Source organism: Peromyscus californicus, unplaced genomic scaffold (assembly GCF_007827085.1).
Source record: "Peromyscus californicus insignis strain IS unplaced genomic scaffold, ASM782708v3 Scaffold_20__1_contigs__length_68692818, whole genome shotgun sequence".
NCBI classification, from domain to species: domain Eukaryota; kingdom Metazoa; phylum Chordata; class Mammalia; order Rodentia; family Cricetidae; genus Peromyscus; species Peromyscus californicus.
This window is the reverse complement of record NW_026294503.1, coordinates 43,293,970-43,307,259: the sequence shown is the minus strand read 5'-3', so window position 1 is coordinate 43,307,259 and position 13,290 is coordinate 43,293,970.

Below are 13,290 nucleotides of genomic sequence, written 5' to 3'. Positions count from 1 at the left end.
AGGAAAGCGAAAGTAAAACCAAAACACCAGAGCATGTTGACACTGTGGCTCAATCTGAACCCCAGCATGGTTGGGGGCGGTGTCTAAGGCTGGGGGATCTCAGGTTTGAAAGTAGCCTGGTTCACATAGTGAGTTCCAGGTCAGTCTGGACTACATGGCAAGCCCCTGTTCCAAAAGAAACAAATTTAAATAAATAACCACAAACCAGTCAACTCCCTCTGCCCCACCAAAAAGGTATATCTATCACCTCTCACGGCCTTGAGAGGCAGGCGTTTGCTTCCCACTTTGCAGATGAGGAAGTCGAGGCCGGGGTAGTTGAGAAGTCTAGCTGCTAGTGGGTAGAGACATAGATTCTGTACTCCAGGCTCCTCAGTCCCTAGACTTCTCTGAGTGCAAATGTGCCAGGATACACTCCTACAAAACTGGGAAGCTCTGTCTTAGCCTCCTGGTTGCCAACCTCGAAGAAAGAAAATGCTGCAATACCCACCACACTGTGGGAGGAAGAAAGGCCCTCTCACAGATCCACTGCCCAGGACACGGGGCTGAGGATGTGGCTGACAGTCAGGTGAGGTGGCCTTGGACTCCACTCTCCTCCTCATGACTGGGGCCTCCCTCTGTGCACTGCCTCCCATCGGACACTCCAGCATCCCACGGGCCAGGCACCAGCCCCTGCTGCCTCCTCCCTTGCTCAGCCTCCTCCCTGCTCAGCCTCCTCCCCGCTCAGCCTCCTCCCCGCTCAGCCTCCTCCCTAGCCCACCTGTCTCCATGACCCATCTGCCAGGCATGTCCATTTTGACTTTGCAGCATGATGTCATCTATAAAATCCACACGTGAGCACCACACAATTAAGGTAAAAAAGAAAAATCACATACTTTTTTTTGTTTTGTTTTGTTTTTTACTTAAAACAGTTCTGGGTTGGGCGACACTCATGGCTGCCCTGCATGTAGCTGCAGGGTGCAAGTTGGGAACAAAACCTTCCACCATGGGCCCTCCCAAGATAATCTCACTAAGGACCACAGGTGGCCATACCACATCCTGGTTTGACTCCGGAGACACGCTATGGTCATCAGGATAAGACTGGGTTCTTCGATGTCACTGTCCTTGACCTGGTGACCCTGGGGAGCTCCCCTCGCCTCCATGCCCCATGCCTGTCAGTGCACCGGGTATTTAGACTAGAGTGCTTTTAGGTCTTTCCTCAGTGCTCAGTCTGCAGCTCTAGGTACCACTTGGAAGGTGGCATGAGCCTGGGACCGCGTGTGTCACTCTCAGAGCTGGAGGCTGGGGTTGGGGGTGGCCGCAAACAGAAACTAGAAATAACTGATTTCCATTGTCATGTGCTGACCTCCGAGGGTGAGAAACAGCTCTATACTCAAGCAATCCACTCACAGACTCCTAAAGATCCCTCAGAACCCCATTCAAGAAGTCCTGTTTCTGGGAGGCCCTCTGAGTCCCTCCTCTTGAGTCGAGGCAATTCTGGAGACTCTCTGCTCTAAGCATCCTGTCATTAATGTGCTCCAGCCTTACATATGTGCCCTGTGGTGGTGGTTTTTTTTTTTTTTTTAATCCCATTTTACAGATGAGTTTTGAACTCAGAGTGATTTGATGGCTCACTCCGGGTCACACAGCTAGATCACTGCAGAGAAAGGATGTGAACCTGGGTGATCTGTGACGCTGCCACCGGCCCAGGTTGTCAACGCTCTTTAAAGCGTGTGCCAACAAGTATCTCAGAGCATCTGAGCCCTGAGAGGATGCTGCCACACACCCTGCCACAGGGGTTTAGTGCAGAGGGGAGGGGTGTTGATGAAACCTAAGCTCACTAGAAGCTCTGAGCCTGACCCCCATGTCAGCCCTGGGACAGCCCCTCTGCTGACATTTTCCGACACCAGGGATGCGACACACCCACTGAGGACCTTGAGAAAGCAAAGCAGGAAGCCGGCCCGCTTGAGACCTGGGGCGCAGGATGCCAGGAGGCACCCTTGATTCCAGGAAACCAGGGTGTTGAGGGGAGAGAGCAGCTGGTGGAGAGGCCAGCTTCTCTGCCCCTCTGGGCACCTGGGCCCGTGTGGGCATGCACACAGGCACACAGGTGTAGGTATGCGATAGGTGCTGGCCCTGGGGCTGGAGTGTCTGCAGAGGCCTCAGCCTCATGGGGAAGGAGTGACCGTGGAGGGTGCAGACAAGTAGTCAGCACTTACAAGACTGTCCCCATACCTGACTCAAGACCTCATCCATCAGGGAAGCAAACTGCTCAGCCAGGAGGGAAGATGCTGGAGGGGCCTTCGAGGGTGCTCAGCTCGAGTTCAATGAGACTTAGGAGCACTTGATGGAGAGAAATAACAAATACATTCATTTGTTCATTCAGCACTCCTTTTTGAAGGGTGGTGATGTTCAAGGCGGACGCAGGATGACCAAGGACAGGAAGGCCACTGCCGTCCACCCCTGCCGCCCTTAATGGCTGGGGCAGGGAGAGACAGTGGTCCCAGCCTTCTGGCGCTGGCTGGGCAGCCTGTGTGATGTTCTGGCTCTGCTGCTTGCCAGCTGTGACCTCAGATGAATGCCAAAGCTGCTCTGTGCCTTGGTGTCCTTACGGTGGCAACACCTGGACCGTCATGAGTATAAAATAATTAAGTGCATGTGATATACTTAAAAGGGTGCCAGTGGTAAAGGGGCCATGGGTGGGGACAGAACTGTGACCAGGTGGCCCGGGAATGGTGGCTGTGGAAGCCCCCAACTCCTTGCTTCCTGCTGGTGTTCTTGTCTGCCTTGCAGCCCTTAGGGACCCCGTGGGCTCTGGCGCCCCTTTTTGCCTTTTGAGGCTCTTACTCCTTTGTACGTCTGCCCCAAGTATCTTGACCATGGGGTTCTTTCTTGGAGGAATGACATGCACTGAAGCTAGGGGCCTTCTCCTCCTCCTCCTTTTAGCTGCTACCAGCCTTACTCAGGGTCATTGTGTCCCTGCCAGGTCTGTCCCACTGGGCCTCTTAAAGTCTCAGTTTTCTTGTCTATGATGGAGAGCGAGGGAGCAAAAAGGAGATTCTATCTATCTTCTATATTTCTGGTGGCCCAGAAGGCTGGCCTACAGCCTGGGAAGGAGGCGGAGGCCCCTCCTTCATAAGAACCCTCCCTCATTTTCTAAAGGAATCCTCCCCCACTTCTCCCTTCTCCACCTTCAATGTCCAAGGGAATTAGAGACAACAGCTGTGTTTGGGAGCCCACGTGAGGTCAACTTGTCACGCCGTTATTTGTCAGTGGGATTACTGAGCTCCTGCCGTGAGCATTTGACCTTCAGATGATGACATTTGGAGGAGCTGGGACACCACGAGACACTCGTGGTGGTGGTCAACTCCAGCCATGGGGTGGGTGTCTCTGCCTGATGGATCCTGACACCGACTCCGGCATGGGACAGAGCGAGCCCCCAGGAGCAGAGCCGGCTGGCTGGCAAGAACATTCTCTCACCTCAATAATGATGCTTGTGCAGCTGGGATCTCACATGTGGATGTTGACGGAGACTGGGGAGAGAGGACACCACCACCAGGGCTCAGAATGATGACAGTGATGTGCAACAGTCACTTAGAAGGCAGCTGGCACTGTTCTGAGGTCCTCCCACCACCAATGGGCTTTGGGTTACTGTGCTCTTCTATGGAAGAAACAGTTGCAGGAATAGAAAAGAGAGCATGTGGCTAATAGAAGGTGGAGCTTCCTTGGAGAATATGAGTGTTGATGACCTTGGCCAGACTACCTAGAGGAAGGAGCCAAGCCTGGGGCTGAACTGTCTCTAGCACGGCTCTGGCTGCAGAGTTTATTTATTTACTTTTTTGGTTCTTTTTGAGACAGGGTGTCTCTGTGTAGCCCCGGCCATCCTAGATCTCACTGTGTAGACCAGACCTGGCCTTGAACTCAGAGATCCTGCCTGCCTCTGCCTCTCGAGTGCTGGGATTAAAGGGGCGGGCGCCACCACCTGGCCTTGGCTGCAGCTTTTGAAGATCAACGAAAAGACAATGTTGACCTTTGAACCCTGATCCCTTGGACATTCTGAACTCTCTGCCTGAGGCCTGTGTGCCAAGCTCTGCCAGCAGCCACCAGAGCCAGGAGGAGGAAGGAGGGATACACCCCCACCCTGGGCCTGCAATGACCGGACTGGGGACTTCTGGCCTTTAGAACAGAGATGGAACGAATTGCTGTTATCCTAAGTCATTCTTTGCAGCCCTGTGTCTCTCCTCCACCCTCCCAGACACATATCTAGACGGCGTCTGGCCAGGGCCCTGGATCCCTCTCCTACCTTCACCACAGAGGGTTCTACAAAGCCTCAGCTCACTGGGGAGACTTCTCCCTGTCCACTTCAGAGTATGGGGGTGTCTGGCAGCCCAAAGGATGGAGATGTATGCCAGCAGAGTGTGCCTCTGCAGAACCTGTGAATAAAGCCATATTAGGAAAGGTGGGTGCATGTCAGTGAAGATGTCACCCACCATCTGGCTGTCCTTCCTTTGCTCTACCCAGAGAGGAATCATGGGTAGGTAGGAAGATCTTCCAATGCTGGCTGTTCTGGTCCCTGGAACGCTCAAGAGTTACAGACCAGACTGACAAACCTAGAGGCTTACAGTTGTTGGTCTTGGGTGCGAGGGATCTATGGTTCTAGGAGTCTAGGAACTCGACGCTCAGGTTCCAGGCTTATTGCTCTGGCCTTTAACCACCCTGGCACTTGGTAGCTGTTGTAACCCTTAGCCTTCAGCAGCACTGAACCGCAGCAGTACATAGCAACAGAAAGCAGCCAGCGTGGTACCACCTTCTTTTTTTTTTTTTTTTTTTTTGGTTTTTCAAGACAGGGTTTCTCTGTGTAGCTTTGCGCCTTTCCTGGGACTCACGTGGTAGCCCAGGCTGGCCTCGAACTCACAGAGATCCGCCTGGCTCTGCCTCCCGAGTGCTGGGATTAAAGGCGTGCGCCACCACCGCCCGGCGGTACCACCTTCTTTAAGGCTCTCCTACAGGCCTCGGGCGCTGGGACCCTCCCCGCTGCCGTAATGACGTTATAGGCCCGAAGTGTGAGGCTTCTCCACCATGACAATTGGCCTACAGTGAGGAAGTATATGTTCCATGTACTGGGCAGCTCCCTTGAACTTGCCTAGTGACCAGGACTTGCAGTTTCTCCTCTTCAGCTCTTTACATCCTGCATGGCCTCTGTCACCTTGTCCCCTGTCATTTCTGCTCCAGCCATTCTCCAGAGCTCCTCGGCTCTCCGCCGGCTGCTCTTCCTGTGGCTGTCACCTGCTGCTGCTGTGACCCAGCTGCTGCCTTTGTAGCTGCTGTTGTCCCACTGTCCTCTTCGTGTTCCCAGCCGATTCTATTAATGATAAGGATCCACAATAGACTACCCCCAAAAAAGCTTCTGAAGGGGCTTCATGTTACAAAACCAGGGGCCACGCAGGAAGGTGTCCCCAGGCAGGCTGGGAAAGGGAGCTGAACACCCCCTCCCCACTGACATAGACAATAAGGGGGTGTGGGACTGATTTTTACACCAATCGTGGCAAACCTTTTTTTTTTTAAAAAAAATAATTTATTTAACTTTATTTTGTGTGCATTAGTGTAAAGGTGTCAGATGCCCTGGAACCGGAGTCACAGACAGTTGTGAGCTGACACGTGGGTGCTGGGAATTGAACTCAGGTCCTTTGGAAGAGCAGCCAGTGCTCTTAAGCGCTGAGCCATTTCTCCAGCCCCATGGCAAACCTTTCTGCACACAAAGGACGGTCTTTGTCCTGATCACACAGACTTGCTGCTGCACCGAATGTCACCCCTCTGGTCTGGGTGCAAATGACTGCAGGGTCATCTGGAGTTCACCAAGTCCTGCACAAACTGTTCGAAACAGTCACAGCTGAAACAGTGCCTTCGGGAGCTGGCGTTCTTGGTTAGCAAGCAGCTGTGATTGCCAGGAAGCTTCCCCAAGGTGTCCAGGAGTGTTGGAGTTGCTGGCATAAGGACAGTCCAGCTGGCTGCTTAACTGGCCAGGGCATCATAGAAGCATCCAATACCTGTCAATTTGGGAATTAAATTACCTTGTCTCCCAAATCTTAGCTTACTTAAAGGGGAAAAAAAAAAACATTACAAAGGATGCTTACCGTAGAGTCTTATCATCAAAAGTGTCTTAACAGGAATTCAGTGTTCTCCCTCCTCCGCAGTGCCCTAGGGAAATGTGGGCCCCACTCATCTGTCTCAACAAGACCAACTCTCCTACTTCCTGCGATGTCCTTGAGGGACAGTCCCAGCTTACATCATCCCATCGCAGGAAGGCTCCTGACTTTAAAAAAAAAAAAAAAAGGCTATCTCAACTCTTCATCCCTTTTATGGATAGTAATTACAACCTGCTACATATGTGCTTTGTGTGGCCCCTGGGAGGGGGCATTCTGATACATTCAGACCTGGGAGGAGAACCCCTATTGTATGTGGAGGGAGAACCCAACAGCATATGGGCCCCTGGAGGGGACATCCTACTCCACATTGGCCATAGGAGGAGGCACCCTGCTGCACGTGGGACTGGGAAGAGGAGCCCTGCTGCATGTATGCACTGGGAAGGGGCTGGACACCTGTTTGTCCAGTGCATAGCGTATGCCCAGCCCTGGTTGGTTAAGTCTGGGTGAGGCTGGTGAGGCTGCTGAGACAGAATGGGTTCTTGGCATTGGGAAAGCGTGCCTTGCAAGTGTTTCAGGCTGCAAGCCAGTGGGTTGCTGTCTCCTGGAGCTGGAGGAGAATCTATTCTAGGCCTTTCCCCAGAATCCAGTGGTTGTCGACCCGTGATGTCCTTGCCTGTAGAGACAGCATCTGACCTTGTCTCTGCCTTCACCCGCATTGTGTGTGTGTGTGTGTGTGTGTGTGTGTGTGTGTGTGTGTGTGTCTGTCTGTCTGTCTGTCTCCAAGCCCTCTTATAAGGACACGAGTCATATTGCATTAGGGGCCACCTCACATCTTTTTGCCCTCAACAACTCAGCTCTGTCAAGCCTGAGATGGCAGTCTGGGGAGGTGACATGTCTTGACAAGAGCAGGTAGGAGAACTCGGATTTTAACCAGCCTGACTTCCCAACCTCTGGATTGAGTCTTGTCACCTGATTATGTTGGGCATTTCAGGGAGGGCCTATATCCGCCCTCCTACGTACCCTTAGCTTTTGAGCCATAGAAGCCAGGCCTCTCCGATTCCAGGAGCCCAAGAGTCTGAGGGCCAGTAGTGCCGTGACATACAGATTCCCAGGAGCAGTAAGACCTTCATGGGATGTATGTGGAAGTATGTCCCTGTTTTCTCTGCTGTGAGGACAAGCAGAGAGAAGCAGAGGACAAGGGGCAGACACCTCAGCCATGGATCCAGGCTCTGAGATCTCGGGGATCCTAGGCCCTTGCCCTCCTGGGGTCAGCCCCTCCCCTTGGCTGAGTGGATCAATCAATGGCTGTGGTTACCAAGTGCTGAGGCCACCAATTGTGTAAGATCTTCCTTAGGTCTCCCAGCTGCCGTCCTGCCTGGGCCAGGGCCCAGGCCGCTTGGCATTCCAGAGGACAGGATATGGCACAGAAAAGGGGCTCAGGGTGGCTGTGTCCTAGCGGTATGTGGACTCTGTCCCCATCCCAAGTTCTTGTCCCTGGAAGGTTTGCAAGGCAGAAGCTGGAGCCTGGAGTGAGAGGAAGGAGAATGAGCTGGGCTGGGAAGGAGTGGCTAGGCAAGAACAGAGTCTTCCCCCATAGGGTCAAGGGTCAGACCCGTAAGTGGGGGCAAGGACCCAGATAGAGCCGAGGATCAGGAGACAGTAAGGAGAGCTACCCTCTCTCTGAATACGCCTCTCCACCCCTACAACGCCAGGCTTTCATTGCCAGCCATTTTTCTGTTGGCCCAGGAAGGGCTAATGGCTGCAATTAATCACATAGGGATCGTAACTCAGGGCCAGGGACCTGCCCTGGTTCCTCCATCACAAAAGGGACTATGTCCACTGAACCTGCAGCTGGTGTCACAGAGTAGGTGTGTGTTCACACTCTTCACACTCATTTTACGCTCCACAGCTTCCCACACAGCACCCTCCCACCCCACAGCCTTGCCTGCCGTACACCTCCCAGCCCACGTACATCTTATTCCCCACGTGCCTCACAGCTCCACACATACCTTATGCCTCACAAGCTATGTCCGTCACACTGTGAACATGCACTTACCCACTTACACTCACACACAGACACCCCGCCCCCCATGCTTTACACATATCCAGTCTACCCTACAGGCATGTCTTCATGCATATATTTTTCACATGCCCCCATATACATTCCCAACTAGACATACATCATCTACCCATACACCCATTCCACACTGCACATATATTTCCTGCATGCCTGGTACACACACACTCACACCCACACACACACACCTCTACACGCATACCCTGAGAACTACATGTCCACAGCACACTGGACCTCAGATGCACACACAACTCTCTGCAGGAAAGCCTGGCTCGGATCACGTGATCCGAGGAACGCTTGGGTGAGACACACCCCCTCTGCGGCAGCACTGTTGTATAGAATTCTAATGCGAGCCTCCCTTGCAGCTTCGCTTTCCTGGATGGCGCATCAAAATGCAAAGAAGTGGGTGGGATTCACTTTTGTGCATTTCCTCTGACCCAAGACAGCAGCCAAACTCACGTTTCAATCTACAACCATTATCCAAATGATCAATGAGACAACTGACATTATTATTATTATTATTATTTTGCTCACTTAGGATCTGGGAAATCTGGGGTATATATTACTTATGAGCCCATCTTCACTCATACTATTTCACATCCAAGAGCACACATGGCTAGTGGGCACTGTTCTGGGCAACAGGGCTTTTTAGAATGTGGATAATTCCTAGATCGATGTAAGAGGGTGTCAACCCCCATTCCGCGCCCCCCCCCCCCCCGCCCCCACGTCTCTCCTGTCTCCAGAAGGCATGAACCCAGGCTTTTCTGGCTATTGTAGGATGTGTGAGCCCCTGTTCTCACCCGAGTGGGCCTCTGCAACCCCCCAGCAGAATCTGTTCCCACTCACGCTCTTGGGGGACCAGGGGCTGTAACAAGGCAGGAATGTCACCAAGCAACAGGCCCCGGGGGAGAGCTCAGGTCTCCTGCTCCTGCCTGCCTGCCCCCTGGGTACCCATGGGGCAGGGCGGGGCTGGGTAGGCGGGCATTGCTTACCTCCTGCCTCCTGACTGTTTACCTGTGTTCAGTTACACTGTCACCCTGGACCTGACAGGAGGCCCATGGAGCTTGGGGCCACAGGCCATAGGGGACAAGGGCCAGACACCACAGCCATGGCTCCAGGCCATTGATCCAGCCTAGGCTGGTCAGTTGGGGGTGGAGAGACCTTGGCCTGGATAAACAGAGGCTTCCAGGCCTGTGTGCAGGCCCTGCACCTACCTTTCACTCTTGAAGGTAAGCGGCGGCGGGCCTCTGGGACAGGGGATCAGGATCTATGAATGGCCTGGTGAAACATTGCCTCTCAGAGTCAGGCCTGGCTCCCTGGAGCTCTGAGGGGCCTGCATTGCTCTGAGTTGGGCCTACAGGGCCTCTTTGGCCAGAGTGTCCGGGAGCAGAGGCCACGGGGTGTACCAAGCTGCAATTGGGGAATTGTAGGTGGAATGAACCTAGCTGGGCGTAAGGTATGGGGTGCCGGAGGGCTTCCAGGGACTGGGTGACCTGGGATTCAGGTGTCCTGAGACAGGAGAGTCCTAGTTTATGGGACCAGTTGCCTTATTTCTCATTCTACATACAGCTTCACACCCTGGGCTTTCCGGAGAGCAAGACAGACCCAGAGCCCCATTCTGCACCCATGTGTGATTTATACACAGGACCCTTGACTTTTAGGCTGGAGCTGGTTTGTGTGTGTGTGTGTGTGTGTGTGTGTGTGTGTGTGTGTGTACATGGGAGGTCAGGGTGTATGCCTAGGGGTCTGTGTAATGAACAGGTGGGTATGCACTCTTCAATGTATCTCATTCTCTACCCATGTGGGGGAAGGTGTTCATGGGTTTATGAGTGTGGCAGGAGCTCCCAACAGTCCCCTCCCCATGGCCCACACACAAGCCCCTAGCTTCAGCCATTCACAGCAGGGCTCCTCCAGGTGCCCACATGTACCTCCCATGTCCCAGGGTCAGAGTCCTAGCTGGGCCCTTCTGCCCAGTCCTAGGGAGTTCATCTCCTGGTACGTCTAATTCTACAGCCACTAAACAGAGACCACAAAGCAAACAGCCGAGGCTGCTGGAGATGGCATGGGGCCTGTGTGTCACCATCCAGCCTGTGGCTGGAGCAGACCTCTCACACTGGGGTTGAATTCAGATCTACGCTGTGCTGCCTAGCGGCCCTGGCCCGGTGAACTCAGTCCTCAGAGGGTGGGTTAGGATGCTCCACTGTCAGGAGGGTGGGAGTGGGTGTAGAGCAGGTGCTGGGTCTTTTAGATGCTCCACCAGGGAGAAAGACTGCCCCCTTTCAGGGGCTCCACGTCATGGGTCAGACAGAGAGCACACCCACCTGCTCCATTGCACTGACGGGGCCGCCACCCCTCCACGGGCACTCCGAGAAAGCTTCGAGGAGGAGGTTGCTGTCTCCACTGAGTGTAGAGAGGTTACTTCAGAGCTTGTGGGTCAGGAGGGAGCTCAGGGAAGAGGACCATTAGGGAAGGGGACACTTGCTTGTCAGTGAACGAGAACTCACAGGGGCTTATAATCCGACCAACACCATGCCCCAGGATGGTGACTGGCACTTGATCCACAAAGTTTACTACTGTCCTTGTTGTTCAAGTTTATAATCAAGAGAAGACCCATGTCAAGAAGCAAGAGAGAAAGTGATGAAGAGGGGGGAGGTGGGTCAGCCACTTGGGAGCGTGGCCCCTTTAGACTAGGTGGGAAGGACCTGGAATCTTACGCTCATTCATTGGATAGCAAGTGAAGGCCTACTCCACACCAGGCTCTGCATGGGAGCAGGACACACAGTGGTGATGGAGAAAGCCTTGTGTTGGTGCAGCCACAGGGCAGACAGAAGACTCGTAGGTATATCATGGGAGTAGGGCTCCAGAAACGCCATAAAGAAAATGTCAGCAGGGAAAGGAGCAAGAAAGGCTCAAAGAAGATATATGGGTCATGAAGGAGATATATGGGCCATGAAGGAGATATATGGGTCATGAAGGAGATATATGGGCCATGAAGGAGATATATGGGCCATGAGGCAAACCAAAGGAGAATCGTTCCTGGCAGGGGAGGCGGCAAGTGCAAAGGCCCTGAGGTGGGTGTAATCGGACCAGATAACAGTGAGTGTGCCTTTAGTCAAAGGAGGAAGAGCAGAGGAAGACACATGGGGCCCTTTGGGGACTGTGCTCTAGGTGTGGAGCAATGTGTGGCTTGCCAGCTGGGCACATGGCGATGACATCATCTTGGCAGTCGTGTGGGAATTCGCTGATGGAGGTGGTCCTGACTAGCCATTATGGTGACAGTGGGTCTGGTAGAGGCAGATGAAGTGGCCTGGATGATGGCAGAATGGAGACAGGGGCTTGGGTGAGCCAAGGAGATGCCAGGAAAGGATGGGGAGAGCTGGATGGAGACCACACCCTGAAATCCCAGCACTCAGGAGGCGAGGTGGGGGAACTTTAAGTTCAAGGCTAGCCTGGGCTACACAGCAAGGCTGTGAGTTCTTAGTGTAGCGGGAAGGTAGAGCCACATATTTTTATGATGGGCTGGAGCTTAGAACAATGAGAGTGCCATTGTCTAATAGTAAAGGCAGTGGTGTGGCCATCCTCATAGTGGGTACAGGAGATGGAGCCAGGGGCTCTGCATTCACCGTGAACCCCATGCCTGTGCTCAGCAGAGATTTTGGCTCTAAGTGAGAGCTCTAACAAAATGGGGTGACTCCACCGGTCACCTAATCGAGGGGTTTGAGGCAGACTCGGCATCCTTTTGGGATCTAAGCCACCCAGGCCCCGCTTCCCACAGGCGATGAGATGAGGAGGGGACACTCTGCCTGGAGACATGACCGCCCCATTCCCCCCTCCCCGCCCTAGCATCCATTATTCGTCTGAGGGAAAAACCCTGAGCTGGGCTCCCAGAGGCGCCCCAGAGGTGAACAGGGCAAAGGCTGCCTGTTTTTGCTTGCTGGCTAGCTGGCTTGTTTAGGACAAGCAAGCCCAGAGTGGTCTGGAACAGGTGATCCTCCTGCCTCAGACTCAGATTCCTGAGGCCTAGAAATGTGAATGTGCCCTACCAAGCATTCCTCATGGCTCTGCTTTTTTTCTTTTAAGTGTGTGTGTGTGTGTGTGTGTGTGTGTGTGCGCGCGCGCACGCGCTCGCGCACATTTCTTTGTGTGTGAGTTAAGTGCATGCATGCTAGAACATACGTGTGACAGTTAAAGGAAAAATTCTCACCTCCTACCTTGTTTGGGACAGGGTCTTGTTTGTGTTATCTGGCTCGCAAGCTTCTGAGGGTTCACCTGTCTCCACATCCCATCTTGCCGTAGGAGCACTGTGACTACAGATGCCTACTCTTGCATCCAGTTTTTATGAAGGTTCACCTGTCTCCACGTCCCATCTTGCCATAGGAGAGCTGCGAACAGATGCCCAATATTGCATCCAGTTTTTATGTGGGTTCTGGGGATCCGAACTCGGGGTCCTCACACTTGCCCAGCAAGCATTTTACTCAGTGAGTCATTTCCCCAGCCCCAGCTCTTATTTTAAAAGGGGAGATGGAGAGAAACAAGACCCAAAGCCAGGCATGTTGATTTTAACCAAGGTGGCCCAGGGTGAAAGGAGATGAGCGACTTAACTAACCAGGGACCCTGAACACTTGAACCCATTGCCAGACAGTGCATAGGAAGGGTCCCCACACTCCATCCAATCCCAGTGTGGCCACACTGGGTAAGGTCGCATGGGCTTGAATGAAGGGTGATGTGTATGACACGAGAGAGTGAGCAGGCTTGGATGCCCTGGCACAGTAGTTGGGAGCCATGGAAAGATTCACAGCAGGTGGATGAGAGCAGGGGCAGGAGACCTTTCTGGTGACAATGTGGAGGATGGGACAGAAGAGGGGACAGGAAGCAGGCTGCTCAGCTAGGAAGATGTTCTAAGAGTCCAGGTGAATCCTCTTACCAACACATGTTTAGGGGGTGCACTTTGGGGGTCACAGCAACATCTATAGGTGTCACACGGAGAGAAAGTGATATCCCAGTGAACTGGAATCCTTGCTGCGGCGTGTGTGTGTGTGGGGGGGGTAGGTGTCCTTTTGTGTCCAAAGATTGCTTGAGGGTATCTAAGGT